The sequence below is a fragment of the Centrocercus urophasianus genome, unplaced genomic scaffold, assembly GCF_019232065.1.
Source record: "Centrocercus urophasianus isolate 14NV4802_14NV808 unplaced genomic scaffold, USGS_Curo_1.0 seq_12, whole genome shotgun sequence".
Lineage (NCBI taxonomy): Eukaryota > Metazoa > Chordata > Aves > Galliformes > Phasianidae > Centrocercus > Centrocercus urophasianus.
This window is the reverse complement of record NW_024884364.1, coordinates 36456481-36476917: the sequence shown is the minus strand read 5'-3', so window position 1 is coordinate 36476917 and position 20437 is coordinate 36456481.

Here is a 20437-nt window from a genome sequence, read left to right as displayed (position 1 = left end):
CTAGTGCTTAGACTTGTAGATAACATTTCTAGCCTGATTTTAATGCTACTTGAGAGTGAGACAACTCACTTTATTAGTCCTCTCATTAAAAAAAAAAAAGACATTAATGTCAGTTTTATTGTGTTGATTAATGTGCTATCAGTGAAGTCTGGCAGATTTATAGTAACAGAGTTGCTATGTTACATGTTTTACAGAGAACAGATGAAGAATTATCTGGCACTCTTTCGCCTTTCTCTTCTCCGATTAGAGCTAAAGTTTATGGAGGTTACCACGAACTCTTAAACTCACATTATGCTAAGGAATGTGAGCAGGTTACTGTACATCTGAATCCCCTTGCAATTTTTAAAGCACATGTATAGATCTACTGCATAGCACATAAACAATGGAAACCAGTGTGTGCAGGGAGCATCAACTCTTTACAAGGGTAGGTAACTGCAGGACAAGGGGAAATGGTTTGAAGTTGAGGGAGGGAAGATTTAGGTTGGATGTCAGGGGGAAATTCTTTACTATGAGAGTGGTGAGGTGCTGCCACAGGATGCCCAGAGAGGTGGTGGATGCCCCATCCCTGGAGGTGTTCAAGGCCAGATTGGATGGGGCTCTGGGCAGCCTGGTCTGGTATTGAATGGGGAGGTTGGTGGCCCTGCATGTGGCAGAGGAGTTGGAGATTCATGATCCTTGAGGTCCCTTCCAACCCTGGCCATTCTGGGATTCTGTTATTCTGGGACTGCATTTCAGATCATTCTATTCCTCCATAAACATCTACAGGAAAGAATGACAGTCCTTGCTCTGTCTTGCACAAACCACTCCCACCCCCAGTTATTCTGATAGTTTTGGAAGTACTGGGCAGACTTTGTGCACATGTGCAGAGCATCTACTGTCCTGTAGAAGCACTGAGCTCACTACCCATTTCTGCACATGCAATATACAGTCACTGTGACGGGTGCTGAGAGCCAGCACATCCCTAGGGTCAAATTTACTGCAGACTGTCTGCATAGTGCATGTTGAGTAGTTCTGACACTCCCTAGAGGTGTCAGGTTGGCATAAAAAAGGCAAGCACATTTCTGCTGCAGGGACCCAGAAATACAGTGCCCTTAAGTCTTCCTGTTCTGCTTGAAGGATCTCACACTCTTTGTTGAGCATCAGAACATCTTTATGAGGGTTAACCCACCTGCACTATCATTCGGGGACTGACATGTGGCAGCTGTAGTAGCATGTGAGGCAACATTATTATGCTATGTGTTTATGCAGTGTTTAAAGGAATGACTGTAACAATGTGGAAAGTTTTTCCAGGGAAAAAAAGAGTTACCAGCATTCAAAAGGCTTAAAACAAATGCATAACCGGTAGCAGCCACTAATAGCTTACAGGGTTTTTCATTACATTTATTATACTTTAATCAGTAGAAGTGCCATTTTGGTTGCTGTGCACAAATGGAAGATTGGGTATTCTTTTCTTCTCTTTTTACAGTCTTGTGCCTGTCTCCTGATAGCCCAAAATTTCCTTCATCCAAAGCCCCTCTCTTTTGTTCGGTAACAGCCCTGGGCCAGCAAGGAGAACATACAACATCAAGTGGGATACTGGGCTGCCCAGGGAGAAAGGGGAGTCACCGTCCCTGGAGGTGTTTCAAGAACCGTGTGGATGTGGCACTGAGGGACCTGGGCAGTGGGCATGGTGTGATGGGCTGCTGGTTGAGCTGGGTGATCTTAGGGGTCTTTTCTAGCTGTAACAATTCTATGATTCTATGATTTTACCTCAAGTGGCTCCAGAGTTTTATACTTTTTCACACTACAAGCTTCTGCTGTATCTTCATGCTCCTTTAGAGTAAATGATTACTCCTCTCCTACACCTAGAGTTAGAAATAGAATATTGCTTGTTAGCAGTTTATGCACTGCAAGCACTTGTTCTGCAGCTTGTTACCAGTAGTGTTGGGATTCTTTGGTCACTTTTACATCATCATCTGAAAGTGATCTAACATTAATTCATGAGACAGTGGGGAAAGAGTAAAAATGCTTTTTCACACAGCAAGAACATTTTTTTTCCTGTTCTCTCCCTTACAAATCTGACACACAGCACTGTAACAGCAGGCCTACGGAATGCATTTACAAATAATTAATATCTCTAAAAATATGTGGAACAGTAAGCTTAGAAAGGACGTTTTTCCAGGAACTTGTAATACTCATGGAAAGGCTGAAAAATGCTGCTCTGCACACGAGGGGAAAGGTTTCTTCTTTCTTCTGTGTTTCCCATTACTTAGTTAATCGCTCAGTTAACATATTAAGCAAATAAACATTTATTTCTTGATTATTTTGCCACAGCTATTTAACCAGCTGCTTTTCAAATGCAGAGATGAAAATTTCTGGGTCTTGCCCAAGGTTGTGTTTTCATAGACACTTCCTAAGCCTTAAGAACCATTTTACTCAGCTCAGCACTTACTATTAAGACTAATGAAATACAGCTATTTGCCAGGCTGTTTAGTTCTTACAGTCTTATTACCAGCCCTTTGAAGAAATTCCAAACTTTTGTGGCCTCTGTAAATGCTGATGACCCCTTCCTGCCTATGTCTGTAGTGGATTTTCCCTAGGGGCAAGCAATCTGATACAACTACATTCAGAAAGCAGATCTTTCACAACCACAAAGACACGGCCAAGTGCCTTGGAAAGCTCCTTGTCATGTTAGAAGACTATTGAATTCAGCTGCTCAGGGCCTATTTTAAGGGGATTGGCACCCTTGCAGAGTAGGCTGTAACATAAACATAATATATCCAGTAAGAGGGATGAGCATTGAAGTTGCAACTTTTGCTGGCCAAAGTTAATGAATTTAACTGAGACTTAAGTCAAGCTGTGAGGAATTGCAGCAATAGCTGTAAAAGAGTGGATGGGGGGTGCAGGTGGAACTTAGCAATTTAAGCTCAAAATAATGTTCATTGGAAGAAGAAAGCTAAACTGCTCACTAGCACAGACCATGGAACTTACCATAGAATCACAGAATCACTGACGGATTTGGGTTGGAAGGGAACTCAAAGCCCACCCAGCCCAATCCCTGCTATGAGCAGGGCTGCCTTCCACCAGCTCAGGCTGCCCAGGGCCTCATCCAACCTGGCCTTGAGTGCCTTCGTGGGTCCCTCTCCAATAAGTTGGATCTAGGTAAGATACAATAAGTTCAATGGTGTTTCATCTGGCTGACTTCTGTCTTCCATGTCCTCATCTGAAACACTCAAAGACTAAACGTGAAGTAGATGTTCTTCATAGAACCTCATATGCTCCCACTCTTGGACAGTCTAGATGATAGGATGCAAAAGAGCTTACCATGCCTACCCCATTGCTCGCATGCCCCGACTCACCGTTGCTGGCAGGGATGCATGGAACATAGTATGTTCCATGGGAACATCACACAGCACCCACCACCCCTCTGCGTGAGCACCCATTTCTGAAGGTAATTGATATCCTAATTGATATCACTGGAGGGATATTAGCTTACTTTGGGGATGTAACTAACCGAAAATAAATGCCTCCCAGCACTTCAAAATACTTGAGTGAGTCATCAGCAGATTTCAAGGCCCACCCCGCAGCTCAGATTTCCGAGTTAAGTCCCACAGTTCTCTGGAGGGGATTTCTGAGCACCAGGCCCTGTTGGAGAATGCCCCAAGAACTTTCTCAGGGTGTTTCTCCAGAGGGCTCCTGCAGGGCACAGCCACTTCAGGCAGGAGCAGGGGCAGGGACTGCAGCAGGAATCTGGAGCGTTTTAAAGTCTGACTGACAATAACACGTCTTAATCCCAATTCAGCAGTTACGTAACACACCTCATGGCTCAATCGATCACATTCACCTTGTAGGCTACGAATAAACCTACAATACAGAGTTGCTGATAGCATAATCTATACAGAGAGATCTTTGAGATCCCCTTCTCTTGCTCCTTTGTGCTGGGATACAACTTGGCCTTTTTCAAGTCCATTTGTAACCTCGAATTTCCTGTCTTTTGCATAATTGCAGTGCCCCTATGTTTTACTTTAAATTACTTCTGCATTCATGCAGTAGGAGAAATTTTAAAAAGTGTAGCCAAGTAATTTGATTTTAAGAAGTGCTAGGGAGGAAAGAAGACACGTATAATTTGTCTCCTGCCAGCTTTATGAGTCCCTCTCTCTCAGGAAAGCTAACAATTCCATCCAGAAATAATTCCATTAGACACAAAATATCAGAGCTGTGAATCACTGGGCATTTCAGAGCATCACTTCACAGCAGGAGAGCAGCTGAAAACTGCACCAGAGACAGGAGTTTAATTCTTATTGTAGCACCAGGGAGGAAAATGCAATCAAAAACAGCTATAGGAAGTTGCAGTACAGTAGAACTATTTTACCGGTTGCCTTCTTGGGAATAAGAAACCAGGAAATTATAGTTATTCTTCCAACAATACTGTTGATTTAGCAAAGGTGGTAACTAGGATTTGCAGCACTGTAATCAAGGGCTCCAGAAAAGCATTAAATTTTTTTTTCTTTGAAATACTGCATTGTATGGACCACACACACATTGATTTTAGGTATCCACATGACAGAGGAATAACTGGTTCTGCCCAGGCAAAGCATTTCTGGCAGTCTGAGAGGGTAGTGATACCAATCCAAATCAGAGCTATACAGTGGCAGAATGGATTCTGAATTTCTGAATGATGGGGGCAGTAAGCTGTCGCCTATTTGAGGTTTTTAGCTCTGACTACATCAAGAAGTCGCCTGTTCTGCATTCCCTTCTCTGCAGCAAGACATATCAGTGCTGCTTTGGTGCAGCTGACTGTGGGAACTTCCCACAACAGTGGTTCTGTGAAGTTGTTGCTGGTCAGCCAGATTAGTTTCTTCACTTGCAACTTTTAGAACTTGTCCCATTTTGCAACAGAATAAAATTATTTCCCTGTGTTGCTAATACTGAGGAACACGATGAATTTTCTTACTCTTTCCTTTCGAAAATCTCCAAGGGAGAGACTTCACAACTTTCAGGGCAGCCTGTACCAGCACTGTCACCTGCAGCTCTTCCTGGTGTTCAGAGGGAACCTCCTGTGTACCGGTATGTGCTCACTGCCTCTTGTCTTGGCGCTAAGCACCACTGAAATGAGCCCAGCTCCTTTCTCTTTGCACCTCCCCATCAGGTATTTATAGACATTGATAAGATCCCCCTGACTCTCCTCTTCTACAGGCTCAGTAGTCTGGACATCTCCACTTTCACTTGTATAAGAGACGCCTCAGTCCTTTAGTGCCCCTTTACTGAACTCCTCCCCCGTGTCTGTGCCTGTGTTCTGGGAGGCTCCATTAGAGCCTCCATTAGTGAGTAAAGGGCAAGGATTACCTTTTTTCACTTAGTGGCAATACTTTGCCTCATGCAGCCAAGGATTGTAAAATCATAGAATCATTTGAGTTGGAAGAGACCCTTAAAGGTAATGCAGTCCAGCTCCCCCTCAGTGAACACCTACAGCCAGATCAGGTTGCTCAGAGCTCCCTCCAGCTTGATCTTGAATGTTCACAATGATGAGGCTTCCACCAGAGAGGGCAACCTGTGCCAGTGCCTCACTATCCTTACTATAAAAATCTTTTTTCTTACATTTGGTCTAAATCCCCCCTCTTTTAGTTTGAAGCCATTTCCCCTTGTCCTATCATCCTAACATACCCTGCTAAAAAGTCTGTTCCCTTCTTTCTTATAGACCCCGTTTAGATATTGATGGCATTCCTGGAGTTTTCTCTGGGCTGAACAGCCTCAGCTCTCAGCCTGTCCTTACAGGGGAGATGTTCCATCCCTTGGATCTCTTCTGCCACCTTAGCAGCAAGGGCACATTGCTGTCTCTTGTTCAGCTTGGTCCCCCAGATCCTTTTCTGGTAAGCCACTTTCCAGCTGGGCAGCCAGCAGCATTTACTGTTGCATACATGTCCCTTAAGATAGGTGTTCACGTAGTGAGCATACTGAGAGCCTATAAACCTTGGAGATTCTCCTTAAGCATCCAAGTCCACAACTGCCTGGTACCCTGGGCTCCTGGCCTGATCATTGGCCTAGAGCCATTTCTAATCTTTGCCACCGAGTGCTTGTCAGGGGACTGTCCAGCAGCCATGATTTTCTTTCTGTTTTTCAGACATTCTCAGAATGGTCGGAATTATGAAAACTGTCAGTCAAATGGACTGACTTTTCTTCCTCTGCCCATTCCCACCTCTTAGTCTCAGCATCACAATTCATCTCCCAGCTTTTCAGCACACTGGAGTGGAATACAGTGTGGAACAAAAGCCTCAAATGAGTGATTTAAAATATGAACAATTCTTTAAAAACGAATATAAACTGTTAGCCCATTCTCTGTAACCACAAAAACAACATTGCGCCTTCAGAGGAAAATTGAAGAACAACTCCCTTCAGGTCTCTGAATGCCATTTTGTGTTTGAAGTGACTGGTTGTCATCAACAAGTGACATGAAATGCTCCAACCATTTACTCAAAAATCACTGCGCACTAATCGACGCAACGATCTCAAAATTATGAACAGTGACATATCATGCATGTGCAAAAGTGTGGAAAAAGAAGGATGACCTTGAGAACTGCTGCTTAAGTACTGAAATGAGGTATGTTCTAGCTAGAAATTTGTTGATTTCAAAGAGGCTGAACAAAAATAACTAAGAGTGAGAAAATTCACTGGTTGCTCCTAAGAAATAAATCACCAAGGCTCTCCATGCTTCCCCTGGGATAATTACTTGCTCAGCTCTACCCCCCAGCCACAATAAAAGGGGCTTTTCTTCCACTTGAACTGACCTTTGGCAAACATTTCCCTTTCAATTAAGGTCTGAAATCTGCTCTTGCTGGAGACAGCGGGGAGAAGGCTCTCTACAGCCATTCACACGAGAGTCAGAACAGAGAATAATTACCTGAATTCATAAGGTTAATTCCAGTCTAGACTAAAGCAAAGAGATGTCATCTATAGGTCTCCATAGGAGAACAATGTTTGTCTTTCTGGACTCTCCAGTCAGCCCATGCTGCCTGCTCTGCTATATAGTAGGAACATTTTTCTCATGGACTGTCGCGCAATTACTGTGTCTGAGCACTAGGCTTGCTTTCCTCCTGTCATTATCAGTTTTATAACCAGTGTGAGCCTCTGAGGAATGGAGGCTTTGACAGTGGCTTGACCTGGCTCGCTGGAGTGAGTGGAAATTCTCCTGCAGACAGCGGTTTGGGCGTAGGTGTCTGGCACTGGGGAAGTTATTGCCTGAGTGAACTAAAGAAAATGTATTAAAAACATGCATCAGAAACTTACCGACTGCAAATTTGAAGGTGAGGCCTAGAGTAAATTAATACATGGGTTCAATAAGAACGAATGGGATAACTAGCAGAGGTAAAAGAAGTATATCAGATTAATCACTGCAGGAATTTCAGTGGCTGCAATGGGCAGAGCAGATGGATGTGATGTTCCTGTCCAGCCTCAGCTCTCCAGACATCTTTGCAAATTATTGCTAATGAGCCATTATTGCAGGCTTTTCTCTCTCTATGCAGCCTGTGTGAGCAACTCCACCTGGTATGTCTCTGACCAGCCTTGTGTTCAGCAAAGCCATACTACAGCAGGCAAATGACTGACTTGAAACTGGCTAAGTAACATGCCGTAGTGAAACACTTGGATTTTCACTGTGCAATTATCTCAGTTTTATGGCACTGCCATGTCAAGACAGCTGTACTAATGGTGGTGTCACTTGGGATGGTTTAAAGATATCATAAAAGCTTGGCTTGTGAAGAGAAATAGCATCCTTCAAGTCAGGGCTTTTACTGTGCAACTAAAAATCTCTTCTGTTCCTGTGAAATGTGAAAAACAATGGCTCAGTGCTCATACATTTATTGGAGGGTGGCACCTACACTAGATGCTATCACTTCTTTCCCAAGTACCAACCCACATCTTCCTTAGATCCTAAGCCTCCTAACCGACTTTTGTTCCATCCACTTTTTGCACCCCTAGCTGAAACAACTTCTTTCTTTTGCTTTGGCAGTTCTGCCTTCCTCAAGATGTCTTTCTATTCCTCTGGCTATTCCTTTAATGCTTGTAAACAGTTTCATCTGGTTTTCTCCCTTCTTCTTCTGAAAGGAGAATTCTGTAATACTCCAGTCACCTTTGTCTGCATCTTAACCCTGTGTACCCTTTTGCAGTCATAAGAGCAACTCATTAGTCTGGAAGTCATGTTATTAAATTAAAAATTTTAAGTCCTTTGTATCTTACTCTCAAACATCACCAGCTATTGACTGCCTTATTTCCGAGTCTGTGTGAGGTGAATTCCTACAACATGAGTTACTTTCTGTGCCCAACATGGTGTTCATAATAGTTCACTGTAGCAGACTACTTCCTCCTCCTGGTCTTCTTAGTATCAAAAATAATTAAAGATACTGCCTGTGCATTGATAAAGCAATTTCCTTTCCTGTCTTATCCCTTTCCGCTTCTGTCTTCATTATAATTAAGCACAAACATTTTCTGTTCACTTTCCAGGCCTCTGTTTATTTACTTTAATGCCTTGTTGATTTGCATCCTCTGCTGTGTCAGAAATTTCAGCTTTGTTTGCCTGGATATCTAGTTTCCCACTGACTGTACACATGCAGTCCTCATCAGGGAAGGAAGGTCTCTCTGATACTAATCTTTAAAATCTGCATCTGATCATTTTGCTAGGAACTTTTCTTTTTATTGCAGTGCCTATGCAGTGGTGCCCATTAAGCACGACTGTGCAGGCAGCTGAGGAAATAAAAAGGCCTGTTCTGGGTGGTTTTTTCCCCCACATATTTGCGTGTGTGTGACTGAGCTATTTATGGTGATCTATTTAAACAGGACCAGAGTATGTGAGAAGGAGGCAGTGAGAGTAGGTACTTGATGACTGTGACTTGGGAATCTGACTTTGGTTCCAGCTCTGCCACTAGTTTGGGGTGCTCCAAAAAGTTACCTGCCTGGGCCTTAGTTTTCCCATCTTTGAAATAGGGATAATTTTGTCTGTTTACAAAGTGCTTTGAGACCATGTGATAAAGTGCAGTATGTAATAACCATACAGTGTCACTTTTCTTGTCCCGTTCTTTCTCATTATTTATCACACCAATGGGTTTCAACTGCTGCTAAATTAGATCACGGGCATCTGAAGGAAACCTACATTTTTCACAGTGTGCTGGCAGAAGCATCTCAGGGCTCCCTAACTCCCAGGTAGTAATGCAGGACAAGCAATTACATTAAAAGCACTTCTCCTGGAGCTATGGACAATGCTACAAAGGGGAATGCTAAGTATCTGCACTATACAATGTGGATCTAAAGCAATTTTTCATGACGTTTTATAGTCTGACGGTTGCCTGAAAGAGACCCCATATGGGATGTAAATTGCATGTGTTGCTGCCATATGCTTGAGGAAGCAAGATGCATTTGTACTCTTAGAATAGAGAAGCCTGCTGAATTCAAACAAGAAATCAGATATGCATCATATCCATTCCTGCTTGTGTTAGGTCTACAGCATTTTTTATTCTTTTTCACTTGAGCACTGCATAAAGCTCTATTTGGTGTAGCAGAGCTTCTACTGCAGGGAATTTGTGTACTATTTTTGAAGGGATGTAACAGATCCGAGTTGAGGTCTGTATCTTCACTCCAAGGGAAAAAAATATGAAGCAGCCCATACAACATACGAAGCCAAATTTAGGCAGAAGTCTCACTCCATGAATTTCCCGACTTCATGAGTTTTCCAGTCACTTATGTAGAGCTGAATTTGGCCTGGGGTGCACATTAGTATACTGGTTTGTTATTTGAAAGCTAAGACGTTTCTATTAAATCTTTTCAAGACTTCTATAATAATTCACAGAAAAGACAGAAAGGGTAGGGGCTTTTATCTGAGCCTTGCCTGTGTTCTCTATTTCTTTCTCTGTTTCTCTATTGTGACACTCTATAATTTTTAGAGATTCTTGTTCTTTGTGTGAGCCATGTAATGATTTTGTGGCTATACACAGTTATGAGAAACAGCAACTAGAGAGGCACTGAGAGATTGAAAATCTTCATTAGTAGAACATACAAGGCACCCACATGACTTGACCACTGCTGTAATTTAAAAAAACAAGGCTATTTTTGTTTAAGCAAATGTGTACTCAAAGGAACAGCACGGTGGTTTAGGCCCTCAGCAGTACTTTCGCAAGGTCCATGTACTAGATCAAAAGGAAATGGTACTGCTTCCAAAATACACATTAGAGATGTCACCATGGGCCGGCTGGGTTTGCCAGGTTTTTCAGGCAGAGGAGTGGCAGGGCAAGCCCCTCTCACCTGGTGGCAGAGGCCTGCACTTCTGGCACTGGGCCTTGTGTTAGCCCTGTCAGCTCCTGCGGTGGGACAGAAACATGCACTTCAGCAAGAATAATCATAGAGACGTAAAACCACAGAAAGGAGCTCAAAGGCCACCCACCCCAACTCCTGCTGTGGGCAGGGCTGCCCCCCACCAGCTCCGGCTGCCCAGGGCCCCGTCCAACCTGGCCTTGAGCCTCCAGGGATGGGGCACCACAGCTTCTCTGGGCAGCTGTGCCAGCGCCTCACTGCCCTCCGGAGAAAGGACTTCCTCAGAGCAACTGACCTCAGTCTCCCCTCTTTAAGTTCAAAGCCATTCCCTCTTACCCTATCACTATTAGACCGTGCAAAAAGGCAGTCCCCTTCTTGCTTATAAACAGCAGGGTTTACATGGCCACCCCTGACCATGGACATCTCAAAGGGAAGGAAATCCACTTGCCGAGTTTCAGTTTTTGATCTCCATAAGGTTAAGGTGAAACAGTTTTTACACTTGTCACATCTGTCTTTGACTCTCACTACTTTGTACCCATCTCTTTCATTACTGATTTTTTTTTTATAATGCGACCAAATGAACACTTTTACTGTGAATATTTGAAAGAGGTACTCACCAGATTTCATTTGCATACTGATAAAAGCTATAAACCATGAAATAAGCTAGTCTTATATCATCTATATTTTCACCTTCCTGCAGGGCTTTGAATATGTCTCCTGCAAAGATATCTGAGGCAGTCTACCAACCTCTAGGCAAGGGCAGAGCATCCCTTCTTGTTCTCTAACCTACATGTGGACCACCAACAGAGAGCATTTCACTCACTGAAGCATCTAAGAGACCAAAAAGCGAAAGCAAGCCAAGGCTGTGAAAAAAGTCCCTGGAACAGAAAAAGATCATAAATTAAAAACATGAAAAACAATTGCAGTGGATTAAAAGGTCCCTTTCCTAGGATACTGCAGAATGGAGCTGTTGTGGTGCTTTCTAGCTGGGATACACTGTAGATATCTCAGGCCATGCCATGCACCATGCTCCTCCAGACCTGTTCCTGGGTTTGCTCAGCACTCACTGCTGTCTGTCTCATGACTGCACCAAAAGTAGGAGCAGCCAGGAACCAGATATCTCATCCTTGAGAAGCTGCACGTCTTTAAAATTTAGTTTCATTCTAACTTATGAATAAAAGCAATTATGACACAATTTTTCACGGAGAGAAATACAAATGTTGAGGACAAGATGTTTCCTTTGGACTGACTCATTTAGGTTTCATTTTGCATTTACGTAAAACAGCAGTGTAACATAAAGGCTGTAGTAAAAAGGTAAGAACAGAACATTTCAGCATCTTCTGCAAATATTTTAATGAGAGCCATATGTACCAGTAGAAAACTTCAGTTTTGTCAAACAAGCATTTTCTGATGGAAAAAAAAAAACCCTGCTCTAAAAAAACCCCTATTCTGCTCTCTCAATACATTCACCTAGTAGTTAAGATTGGGTATTAACCAGTCAACAATACATATTTGTCTTGCTACTTCTTTGATTTCCTTTTTGGCAGACAGAAGGTCATCTAGTGATTTATGGCAGCTTGTGGAGACCAGTAAGCTTTTTTTTCATTGGAGACAAGCCCGAAGATTTTTTATATCTGTCTCGTATAGGGCTTAGGCTTGAGGAACAAAGAGGAGTGCTAATAGGAGAGGGAACAGAGAGGAACCATGGAACAGCCATGCGAGTTTGTTGCAGTGCAGCGAAGGCTGAATTCCTTGTTTAAAACCAAGCAAAGCTGAACTTCATGTGTGTGGGCGACATCACTATTTGTCATTATTTCCTGATTAGTGTATTGTGGTACAGGCCTCCATGGCATTCGTACCTGAAAGAAGCAATGCCACACACAGCAGCAAGTAAAATAATTCAGGAAAATGAATATTCATCTGTCCCTTTATGGATCAGTCATTCTCTCCTCAGCGGTCTCTTTAGCAACAGGTTAATATAGTAAAATAATGCACAGTGCTCAGCAATTATGAAACTCTAATAACTTGTTCGGGTCAGAAAATGAGCTTGTGTGCTTTGACAATATAGCAATTACTAACCATTGTGCTAGATTCCTGTGGGAAGAAATAGTGATTACAGGAAAGTCACACCACACTGCATTAACAAAGCATTCAAAATGCTTTTAAGAAGTAGATAATACTGTACACATAGTTCTGGGAAGGAGATTCAAATCAAGACTTAATTTAGGGAACACCTCTTTTGATTAAAAGAGTGTGTTCCCAAGAACAGCTGGAGTCATTTGCTGAGATAAATCAGATGATACTCTCAACTTTTATGGGTTGCTAAACCCATGAAATATATGGTATGTCTAGGATTTGTTGGCTGCATTCTTGTGCTATGAACACCGATATTGTAGTTTGCTAACAAAGAAAAACAACGGACCTAGCAGGCAGTGGCAAAGCCATGTCTTCTTTTCCCACTTTTACTGATTTGAGCTGAGAAAAATCTGCTCTGGCAAACTCTCTTGTGCCTTCTGATTTTTCCCATATTAGGCATAGAATGAAAACAACATGTATTTCCTATTGCCTCCTGAACCTCTCAAAAGGAAAGCAGAGGAAGTAACATTGAGCTCTTTTAAGATAGAACTGAAGATTCCCTAGGTGTCAAAAAGATTTTTAAAGATGCTGCCTCAAGACATAGTCTTAGGGACCACTAGGTCCCCATGCCTCTAGCATCCCTGAATTTATAATAAATGCATTCTTTTTTCTTTTTTTTTAATATACACTAAACTGTCTAAGAGGAAAATATAATAATTTATTCTAAAGATGATAAAAAAGCTGCAAAAGCAACAGAAGATGAACTGTATTGCATTTTATCCTCTGCTTCCTCTCATCCCATGCAGAATAGAGCACCTGCAAAAAAAAAAGATTACCACAGAAAATTGTGTCTGAAGACTTGGCCAGGGAACCATGGAGACATGATTTGAATCATGCAACAGTGAATTTATTTTGGGTGCTGGAGATAGGGAAGATCAAAGATGAGGATGAGGTAAGCCATAAATACAGGTGTAAATGAACAAATACAAAAGTCAGGTCTAAACATACAAGAGGTACTACAAGATATGTGATGAAGCACCACAAAAGACTGAAAAGATGCTTAGTTCTTTTATTCCTGCCTTTTGCAATGTAAGGCCAGAGCTCACAGAAAGCTCTGCTTCCTAGCACTGCTAGAAAAGGTGTGATGTAAATGATCTGCCCAGTTCAGATCTTGTTTCACTTTCTTGAACTGTTGTGATTCTTGGGTGTGGTGGCTACAAAGGTAACCAACAGACTGTTGTACTTCAAAGGCTGAGCTGTTTGCCAGTGAGATGCACAATGTGCATCTTCTTATAGAGATTTTGCATCTTCTCCTTCTGTTGTTTTTCTTTTTCTTTGTTACTATTTATGTTTTGGTGGCACTTCTGCTAATCTGTAAGCTGCTTTGAAATGGAAGCTGAATTATCAGACAAGATTCAAACTGTAGCTTTTGTTGGCAGTTAGGAGGGAAATCACAACACTGTATTACAAAAAAGCCTTCAGCTTTCTGTTTCCACTCTTTTCCTTTATTTTCTTCTTCCTTTTCTTCGGCCTGGATAGGAAGCAAGGACAAATATGTTATTAACTTATGGGGACAATATTTCCATTGCAAAGTCTGCAGGAGATATTCTATTCAATTTGTGATTTCAATTCTGAACTTTCAGAATAATTCTCCTAGTCAGAAATTCCTGTAATGTAGTCTCAGGAGGAAGGGATTTTTTTCTGAAAACCTTTTCAAAAGCCATTTTAGGTGATTGAATTTGGGGGAGGGGAGAAAGGGTATTTCTACCTTTTATCTTTTCCGTTTCCATATTTTTTTCTGTAGTTTCAGCCTTTCACCAGGCAGAAATATGCAATTTCCAAGTAACTGAGGCAATGGAAAGTACCCCAGGTGAGCTACGACACTCTTGCAGGGAGAACATGCCTTTCTTCCTTCCCGTTCCAAACACAAAAAGTTCCCACTCTAAAGTAATGATGTTTTGAAAACAAATACTATTGGTAAGCTAATTGTAATTGATATTAGAAAAGTTTTTTAAAATAGCATGGGTTAACTTTAAAAAAAAAATGAAAAATGACCCATTTGCAGAGATGGGCTATCCATCTGGTAGCTTGAGTCGAAGCCACTAGTGCAATGAAAGTTTCTGGAGACCCTAGCAGTGCTGATGGCACTGTGTAGGATAAGTGGGTACCCTTGTGGAGCCGAGCGTGTAGAAAAGATAATGAAGCCTAATGAAGACAAATACATACATGTATATTCATGTGATTTTTTTCTCTCACCCACTTGATCCTGCTTTCATAAACCAACATGCACATACATTTTCCCGCCGTTCTTCATGCATTGCACATTGACTTACGCTGATAGCTAAGAAAAGCCAGCAGTTCAAAAGGTCAGAGAAGTGGTCTATGATTTTCCACCAATGGAATGAGGAGGAAACTTGAGAAACACTATAAAATCTAAAAATACCAACATACTAACAATAGCAGTGAGCACTAACAATAGGCTGTATTCTCTAAATAAGTCAGGGAAAGGGGTGTATGTGTAGGAAGGAAGAAGAAGAACATTTTGTAAGCCTGATGATTTCTGTGTATCATTACAGAAGAGGTGTTTTTCAAAACTCTCAGAGAGCAAAAAAGGAGAGAGTTCCACACTTTTTCCCACAGTTTCTCCTTCTAGACTGGAAAGAAAGCAACATTCAACAAGTCTCTGAGGATGAGCTGTGTGCAGTTGTTCTGACGTGGGTACAGCTACGGCATCAAAAAGCCCAGAGCAGATGGCAGGCATGTGGGTGGGGAGTGGATTGCTGAGATTCCAGGAGGAACAAAAGGAGAATCACTGGTTATTGAGAGAACTGCAAATGTGCATGGGCATGGATGGCTTTGTGCATTTTTAGCCACCCTTCCCTGCATAAGCATATGGGGCATGAACATGCTGGAGGGGTATCGGCTAGTGGGAGGAGTGTGGTGGGACAAGAATACTCTGAGATGATTAATCAGAGCATGGGGAGAGTTGCTGTTTATATCTAGATATTCTCTCCTGTGTTATGAATCATCTGATACTCTCAAGACTGGGAACAGATTGCAGTGGAGTATGCAATACTCATGGCAGGGTATTTCCAAGGTAGAAGAGTTAGAAAAGCAGGCAAAGTGTGTCCCTGCTCTTCTCCAGTTGGCTCATCTGGGTTTTGGGAATATGGGATGAGGAGGCAGAAGGCTAGTGCATTTCCAAGTCGTGACTCAACTCTGGGTCTGGAAGTAGGCAGAAGGCTCACACAGATACAGAAGCTGGGAAATACCTCCCAGTAAAGACATGAAACTTAAGTTAGTATTGGACAGATGAACTGGTGATTCAGGCAGTTTTTTGAAAGACTCCATCAGTGACACCAGTAGTAAATGTTTCCACCAGTACCAGAATCAGAATCAGTATCAGAAACAATGCAGTTTGACATACTGTACAGACCCTGCTAGTGAAAGATGCATTTGGGGCAAAAGAGTGGGCATCACCCAGTTCAGCAAGAAGGAAAAAAAGTCGTGTCACTGTTAGTATTTACATCCCTGATTTCAAGAAGTTGGTGCAAGTGCATAAGTCATAAACATTAGAAAGAGAGCAGAAGGAACTGTGGCAGTGTTATGTCCCAGTGAGACAACTTAAAAGGAAAAAGGACAGAAAGCTTAATCCTGTTTTCACCTTCTGTTCTTTCTTCAATATCTAATACCCTTAGTGGAGCGGCAGCCAGCGTCAGCATTGTTCTGCCATCAGGGACAGCAGGAGGAACTTACACACAACAAAGCAAAGGCTGCGATCACAACTTCACATACAACATGCATTATTGTAGCTGCACATCCATGCTCAGAAATCCAGCTCTGAAAATAACACTCAAAGTGAAGTCATTGTGAAAATGATTCATCTGAACATGAGCCAGCCGGCAGTGATGGAGGTGAGGGCTGCACTCCATCACAAAGCATGGTAGCATCTACATTGCTGGGCACCGGCCCCACCAGAGCAATGGCCTCAGAGTGGATTCTCCTAGTCCTGGAAACCACCATTCTGTTCTGCAACATGAAACATCCTTTTTTTCACTTATATTTTTGCTAGAGGAAATCTCACTCCATTCTGTAAATCCATAACACCAGACACCCATCTGTCAGCAGGTATTTGAGAAAGGCATGATAGAGTCCCTGGGGGCACGCTGTTGCTGATTATGCTATTTCAGAAGATCCAGGGATACATACCATATGCAGAATATTATTTCAGGAATGTCAACAGCACTAAGGTCATGAGGTTTCCCAGAGCCACTTAGCCACACATAAAAAAAAGTACTTATTTTCTCTTAATAATCATACCTAGTTCATGTAACCTGTTGTGGTCCCTCTTCTTTTTGTCTTTCCTTCCTATTCTCCTACCAGATGGGTCATACTGTGTTAATTTGATTACTAAGATTTCTGGGGTAGGGAATGCATCTTGCTGTGCTTGCAGTGTGTACATCTGGCATTCTCCAACTTCCAAGTGCTTATCTATGCAACCTAAGTAAATATCATTTTGGTATGGCTTTATTTGTATTGCCACATCATATTTATATTAATAATGTATCATTAAATATTGACAAAGTAATTTGGGATGCAAAATGAAGTGAGAGGTGGATATGAAAAAATCGTAGTACTATAAACTCTGAAAAAATGCAACATATTCACAAGATGACTGAATTAGGAATTGCAGGGCTGGCCATAAATACGGCACTTCCAATTCTCAAGCATTTGGCTTTGCAACTTGAATCTTGTTTCTTAAAACAAAGCTTTAACTGTTCTATTCTATTACCCATTTTTGTCCATCTTGTGATCAAGAACAAATTACAGCAAGCCACTGTGATTGTGAGAAGGACTTTAACCCCGACACAGATATATTGGATGGGATTCAACTCTGGACCAGACCTCTAAATGTTGTTAAAATAGATGTGAGCCACTTGATTATCCTCCTATTGTTGTCAGTGGGATCTAGAGAGCTAAAATGGGCACAGCTGCAGAAAGCCAATGCTGGCAAAGAAGCAACTATTTTCTGAAACTGAAAACTAAGCAGGGTATTTTTTTTGCACAATATACTTTCTCACAATTGATCAGCCAAAACCTAACAAGAATTCCACTTTCCTAACCAAGAGGCTTTGCTCCTCCTGAAAACTCAATTTGCACAAAGACTGAATATATGAAATTTTCTCATGAAACATCACAATTGTCTTTTGTAATGGAAAACACCAAGCAATATAAACTGACAGGGCCCTTATCCACTCCTCCAGAAATAATCAGTAGGTGGCATAGGCTTTTAAGAGAGGATAATGAGGATCGAGGTGCTTATCACACATACGATACCATTATTTAAATAGCCTGAATGGGTGCCTGACAGGCAAATCATCTTGGAAGTTGCTTGTACCATTGTGCCAAGCCCTCATGTTGGCTTGTGTGATGCTCACTGAGTCTAGAATGCAAAATCGGATGCTCTGACTGAAGCTGCAACTCTCTCAGATATTGCTGGAAGGCATTAATGAGATTTTGCTTTGGGATTATCTGTGCAAAATGGAAGACCCAAAGAAGACAGAAGGCACAATAGACATAGGCAGGCTGTGCTTGAGAAAACAGGTTCTGTAGTTGCAATAGACTCGTGTTTCTGCTGCAGCAGCCTGGGATATTGGGCACTTTCTCCAAGCTCCTTCAGCATGCTCCTTCCAGTTATACATAGCTTTATTTTTCTTCATCCGTAGCCTCTGCTGGAAAAAAATTCAGAGGTAGCTGAGAGATGCGCTGAACAGCACAGTAGAATGATCCACTGGTCCCTCTCTGTGTGATGCTGAACTGGAGATGTGGCTGAGGCTGACTAATGAATGAGTCCACGTGGGTCCTGGGACAAGGACAGATATCTGTGCTTGCACTAGATGCTCCCGAGAGCTCTTTCTCCAGGCCCAGCCAATGTCTGAATGCACTAATTTAGCCTTTTAAATGCTCTCACCTGATATCAACTATCCTAATGGACGTCTATCTGCTTCATAACCTGAAGTAATAGTCACTACACATTTCTACCTGTGCTGTAATTAATTCATGTCAGACTCCTCAGGAACACTCTGGGAAGGTCCCTGATGTTCTCTTCTTTTCTGCTTCATAGCTGCCAAGCTGCAAACTTCAGAAACCAAAGCCGCATTGTAATGGAGCAACTTAACTATACTGCCTATGAGCAAAAGACTGTCGTGACCCCTAAAGAAAGATTATTGAAGCTCTACAAGAAATTCAATAGTCTTAGCCGTGAAATATGTGTGGGATAAAAAATCTGCAGTTCTTCGTTTGCATATTGAGTCTCGGGCAGAGCGCAGAGCTGCCCGTAATGTGCTATTAAAATACAGTTATGCAGAATATTATATACTAGTGGAAAGCCGTAACAGTGATGGCAGAAGAGCTGCGGTACAGAACCAAAACAAATCGTGCATTTTGTAACAATTTAAATGCATCCTGGCTCTAACTGATTACTAAATTACTGCTGTAGCTGCTGCATGGACATGTTGGGAATACAGAGTCTTTCTGACTGCTGCTCAAACCCTTTCCTCTGTGGAATGACAAGTCTTCATTTTTTAGTCCCCATTACTCCGTTCACTCTGTTCAGATGTGTTCAATTATACAGATACATTTAATTATTTGTATTATTGGAGCAAAATTCATACACCAAAAAACTACAACTGTCATAACCAGGAAAAAAAAAGATGAATGGGTTATCTTTTCCTCTTCCAGTATAAAACGCTTTTGCTTGATTTCATCCTCCCAGCAAGAAGTAAGCTTTGCTTTCTCAGAAAGTATTTTTTCTGTTCTGTACCTTTCTCTAGTTGGCCCCTGTGCTTTACATGGATTTCTCCTTGCAAGCACAAAGCCATGCCGTCTGCCATCAGTTTTCCATGTTCATACTCCTAAATCTACTACTATACATTCAATATAAGGACCCCACCCTTCTTATCCAAATATGATACTGTGGAAATGCAGTATTATACTAAGTTTCCCATTTTCACTCTCCCATTCATAGCTACCTCAATAATTTCTAAACCTCACTTCTCCTCCTGCGCAGGGCTGCCTCTTTCTGCAGCTGACTCCTCTTTCCTACATGACAATCCTGTCCTGAAGCTCTGAGCAAACATAGCCTCCATGGTGGCCTCTCTCCAAAACTGCCCAGGAGCCCTGGATTTTTAGCTTCCCAAGTCCTGGCCTCCCCATTCTCCAGGGGGTTTCTGTTACAAGCAAAGACAGGATTAGGCAAACCAGAGGCGCAACTTCAAGAGTGCATTTGCCTACCGCTGTGAGTCAAGATGGGAACTTTCAACAGCTTCCTTCATTTGCTATTCATGCCCACCACTGCTCTGAGGGACATGGAAAGAAGAAACAGGCTCACTGTGTCATGCTTCTTGGGAACATTTCTGCCTCTTAAAAATGAAAGAGAATCATAGAATCATATTTGCTGAGAGCTGGGCACTTCCTGATTTTAACAGAGATCTGTTAACCTGGTGATGTCACACATGGGATGTCTGTGGCTAAATGCTGAGCTTCTCTATTACTGCTATCAGAGAGGAAGAGGTGTAATAGTGACCATCTTCAAATAGTTTCCTTGCTGATGGTTCCCATAGCACAGACACTGCTTCTTCATAGCGTTCCTGAGGAGGGAGGTCAGCACAAAAGAGATTAAGTGCTACTTTCTGCCTGTTTCCACTATCATGACATGACATGCATCTCCACACACCATGCCATAAGTTGGTGCAGGCAACCACAGACTGAACAACATCTGTTCACCTGAGTGGAGAACACGGCCTTCAGAATCACAGGGATTAAGCAAGTCCAATATTGCTGCAGTAGCCAGCTTTAAGACTTGTATATCTTTTGCCATGAACACATTCTTTTGCAGACTGAAAGAAATAGGTGTTATTTCTGTATGGACAAACTAAAAGCTAAAATTAGAATCATAGAATCATAGAATCATAGAATCACAGAATCATAGAATCACCAAGGTTGGAAAAGACCTAAAAGATCACCCAGTCCAACCGTTCACCTATTCCCAATAGCTCCCACTAAACCATGTCCCTCAACACAACAT